The following is a 5,448-nucleotide window of genomic DNA, read 5'->3' on the forward strand; positions in this document are numbered from 1 at the left end:
TTGAATTGTAAAACTTTTATTAGAAAAGTTGATGTTTTCAGTTTTTACTCTTTTATAGTTCCTTACTGTCTAGATGAAGAAAGCATTTGTCAATAACAGAATTTATGAATGCTGTATGACAACATTTTTTGTTTACATCTAACAGAATAGTCATTAACTATTATTCTTTCTCTTTTTCAAATTTAAATTTGACTCACTGAGGGATATTTAGAAAAAAAGTCTAAATGTTCTTTATATCATTTCAACTTATAAAGAATTTATGTATCATTTTAGATTTGCAATTATCAGAGAAAAGACAATCTTACTGACTTTGTAACTTGACTGGGACTCAGATTAACCTTGAATAGGCAGATGATTACGGTGAAGATGTTCTGCTTGCCTGGGCATTTTCTCTGATGGAGAAGAGGTGGAAGGACAGCAGTGTGTCAAAATTCAGCATCCCTGTTCAAACTGTACTGGAGAGCAATGTAAAAAGCAGAAATGGAACTTTGTTTTTAAAGTGAGCTAAATGTATAACTCTTGTTGGTCTTTGGAGATATTCCCGAATATAAAGAAAAATTATGTAAGTTTTGGATAAGACAGCTAGTATTTTTAATCTTTTTTTTTTATTTTTTATTTTTTTTTTTTAGATCAAATGAATTCCATAATTCTACAGAAGATAAATGCCTTTCTTGACACGTTTTTAGAGTAATACCTAAGATTTCATGGGGAACTTACCACAAGAATAGTGAAAGCTGAAGTTAAATAGATTGGTAGGTTGGAGATAAAGAACATAAATATCACGATTACTTTAAATTATTTTTTATTTGCAGAGTTATGTACATAGAGTCTGTGTAATTTAAATATACGTATATATATATATATGAATACTTAAATAAACCAAAATTAACAGCAATTAAAATAGAACCATGGTATAGCACTACACCAATCAATTTGTCTTTACAAGAAGTTGCAAGAATATTTCTTGAAGGATTATCAGAACTAAGAACAGATATAGCTGGTTTATAGACAATGGGTCATACTGACACAAAAGAACAGATTTATTTTTGCAAAATGGAGATGCCAAAACAAAGACTGCAGATACTCACATGTTACACACGACTGTCTAGATGTCTACTTTTCTCTCAAATTAGTCTGCATAAATATATATATATATATGATTTAAAGTATTGAAGACTAATATATAAATAAGGTGAACACAGAAGCCTGTCCTTTTCCTTTGTAGGGACTTCCTCCCAATTTGGCATCATCTGCAAACTTACTCAGGGTGCATTAAATCCCCTTGTCTAAATCAACAGTAAAGACATTAACCAGTGCTGGCCCCAATACTGACCCCCGAGGAACACCACTTGTGACAGATCACCAGCTGGATTTAACTCTGTTCAACACTACTCTATGTGTCCAGCCAGCCAAACAGATTTTACCCAGTGAAGAATACACCTGTCCAAGCCACGGACTGCTTCTCTCCAGGAAGAATAGTGTGAGAGACGGAGGCTTTACTAAAGTCAAGGTAGATTCCACAGATTCCTGTCATCCACTTAGGAGGGTGATGTGGTCATAGAAGGAGATCAAGCTGGTCAAGGAAGACCTGCCTTTCACAAATCAACTTTGGATGGGCATGATCCCCTTGTTATCTGGTACATGCCATGTGGTCAGACTCCAAATGTTCCACTCCACAACCTTCAAAAATACCAAAGTCAGACTTATAGCACTATCCTGTAGTTCCCCAGATACTCCTTCTGACCCTTCTTGTGAATGGATCTCATTCTGGGAAATCTCCAGTCATCAGGGACCTCCCATTTGACTAGGACTGCTGATAAATGATGTAAAGTCGGTAGCAATTACTTCTGCCAGCTCTCTCTGTATGCTTGGTGGATCCCATCCAGACCAATTGACCAGTGATAGTGCAGAAAGAACAGCAGGTCATTGTGTTCTCTTGAATCATGGAGGGTTTCTTTTGTTCTCATTCACTGTCTTCCTGGTCAGATGGCTGAGTACCCTGATGATAACTGGCAAGACTATTAAAAACAGAAGTAAACAATACATTGTTGATCTGTGCTTTTTCCTCATCCTTGGTGATGACATTTCTTGCCATATCCAATACAGGCAAGAGATTCTCCTTGGCTACTCTCTTGATGTTAATATATCTGTAAAAACTTTTTGATTGTCTTTAACAGTGGTGGCCAGATTAAGTTCTAGTTGGGCTTTTGCCTTTCTAATTTTCCCTCTGCTTATTCCAGTAACATCCTTTTACATTCCTCAAGTTACCCGACCCTCCCTTCAAATATCGTTAACTCTCTTTTATTCCTGGATTCTCAAAAAAAGCTCTCTGTTCAGCCAGGTTGATCTTCTCCCCCACTAGCTCATAGTAGGGTACATGGGAACAGACTGTTCCTGTGTCTAGAACATTTACTTCTTGAGGCATTTGCACCCTTCGTGGTTTACTTTGCCCTTCAGGACTGACTGCTAAGAGATGCTCAGAACCAGTGCCCTAAACAGTTTGAAGTCTACCCTGCTGAAGTCTAGGGAAGCTGTTTTGCTGACCCCTTTCTGACTTCATCAAGAACTGAGAACGCAATCATTTTGTGGTCTCTATGCCTAGCACAGCTTCTGAACACCGTGCCTCCCACCAGTTCTTTCTTCTTTGTATACAGCAGATCTAATGGGGTACATCCCCTGGAAGGCTCTTTTACCAGCTGTGTCAGGAGGTTATCTTCCATATGCTCCAGAAACCCTCTAGACTGCTTCCTCAGTGCTGAATTGTCTCCAGCAAATGTCAGGTAAGTTGAAGTCCTTCATGAAAATAAGGCCTAGTGATCGTGTGACTTCTGCCAGCTGCTCATAGAATGCTTCAGCTGTCTCTTCATCTTAGGTTGTCTATAGCGGACTCCCACCAGGATGTCAGCCTTGTTGGCCTTCCTCCTGATCCTCACTCATAAGGTCTCAACACTATAATTCCCAGCACTGGGCTCTGCAATATCAAAACAAACCTGAATACAGAGAGCTACTGCATTGTCTGAGGCACGGATTCAGATGTGTGAACAATCAAAATCATTTATTGCAGGTTTAAGTATCCCTTATATACATTCCCAAGTTTTCTCTTGTAACTTTCCCACCACCCTTTGCATGTCAACAAAACATTCCATAGAGACACTCCTTAACTTGCATGCAGGCACTTATCTAATGAGAGTCATGAGTTGTTCCTAGCCAGGTGCTCTTCCTCCAATTAAGGTCATCATCATGCAGTGATCATGCAGTTCATTTGACTTTGTTTTTTTTTTTTTTTTTTTCTTATGGAGGCATCCTTTCTCATGCTGTTTATCTTGCTCCATAGCTTGTGCTCTGTATAGCCTTTCTTGAATCATGATAAGCCACTCCTCCTTCCTTGCCTATCTTTTCTTAATAGCTTACAGCCCTCCATTGTAGCAGTGCTGTTGTGAGTGATCCCATCATTTTTCAGTGATGGTGACTAAGTCATAGCTTTCCTCCTTCACAATGGCTTCTAGTTCCTCCTGGTTTTTGTCAGTTCCATGTGCATTGGTGTAGATGTACTTCATCTGAGCAATTGGTGTCACTCTCAACTCTGGAACACTGCCCCTAGGCTCATCTATAGTGAGACTAGTTTTACCTCCTTCCTTCATCAAAGCTAGTTTAAAGTCCTCTCAGTGAGCCTTGCCAACTCCTGAGCTAGTATCTTCTCCCTCTTTGATACAGGTGGACCCCATGTGTTGTTGCCATGTCCAGATTAAAACAAAAAACAAAACAAAACAAACAAACAAACAAAAACACCACAGAATCTCCCTTAGCCTTTTATCTATGTGTTGAGTGTTTTCCCACTCCTTGCAGTATCTTTCCCTGCTTTCAGAAGTACCAAGGAAAACACCATTTGAGATCCAGCTCCACTGACAAACTGTCCCAATGCTGAAGTCCCTCTCGATACTCCTCAGGCTTTTCTCCATGTTTTTATTGTTGCCAAACTGAATGACCAGATACAAGAAGTTCACAGAGGGCCATGCCAGGCTTCCTAGTAATCTCTCTGATACAGGCCCCAGGGAGGTAGACCCTGTGAATAAGGTCCATTTGGCATATTCCCCTCAGAAGGGAGTTGCTTATGATAATTATCCTTATTTTGTTCTTGGCAGAGGCTTTCTTGGGTGGTAAAATTGACTGCCTCACCCTAGACAGCTCTCTGTCTTTCTTCAGTGTCTTCACTTAACCTGTCCTTAGAGTTTCAGTGCCTCATACCTGTTCTGCAAGGGCAGCTGTGAAGACAAGGGAGGCTGGGTGACAAGGTGGCTGCCTGCCACCCTGAGAAGGAACCGGTTTCTGTTCTTCCTCTTCAGGTCCCCTTCTTCTACCTAACGATAAAAGGGTAGGGGATCCATTATTCCTTGCAGAGTGCCCACTCCAGTGTCTCTCTTACATGGTTGGCTGGGTGTGCTTCCACTAGCTGTTCTCCCTTTTACACTCTCTGATGTTTATTAATCTTTTTAACTCCATAATAAATAAATATATTTTTTTCATGTTCTGGAAGTGTCAGGAGACCAACTTAAATAAGACTTACAACTTTCTTATATGCATTTTCAGGCAAGAAATGGCAAAATTATGTCAAAGCTGATGAAAAGGCCATTTAGTTTACAGTGCTAGCATCCCAAGAAGTGTGTCATCATGCTCCTCTTCATCCTGCAGGGCAGCTGTTTGACTTCAGGTGGGCATGGTTTCTAGATAGCAAGAGAACAGAAGTGCCAGCCCCATTTGCCACACCCCACAGGATGAGATGTGGCCACCTAACTGAGTAAGCCCCACCATGCCAAGGGAACAAGTGTGTGAATATCAATGTCATGAAGTAAGAAAAGAGGAACTTGAACTTTTTATTATCATCTCAAAGTAAGGGAGAATCTCTGTATTAAAACTCACTATTTCTCTCTATACACAGAATTACTTAATTTAAAAATGCTTCAGTGGTTTTGGAGCACATGGGCACAAAGGAATGCTTGGACTACAACAGTGCTCACAGAATTCAGATTAATATACTTCAATGAGCAGTGATCTTGAAGCATATTGGAAACATCTTTCAGTTTGTCATTTCCCTCAGCATATTTTATTTTATTTTACATAATGACAGAGTGGCTGAGATGGGCAAGAAGTGACCATCTAGTGATCATCTAGTCCAGTCCACTCCTCAAAGTGAAGTCAGTCAGAGTAGGTTGCTCCTGATTGCATACAGTCCAGTTTTGAATATCTTTAAGGATGGAAATGTCACAATTTGTCTTGGTAATCTATGTTCATGCCCAACCACTGTCGCAGCAAAGAAACAAACAGATAAAAACTCTTTTCCTTGTGTTTAGGTTGAATGTTCAGTGCTTCAGTTTCTGGCCATTATCTCCTGTGCTGTTACTGGATTTCATTAAGAAGAATCTGGTTTCATTTTCTTCACATTCTTGATAC

Source organism: Gallus gallus, chromosome Z (genome assembly GCF_016699485.2).
Source record: "Gallus gallus isolate bGalGal1 chromosome Z, bGalGal1.mat.broiler.GRCg7b, whole genome shotgun sequence".
Taxonomy (NCBI): Eukaryota; Metazoa; Chordata; class Aves; order Galliformes; family Phasianidae; genus Gallus; species Gallus gallus.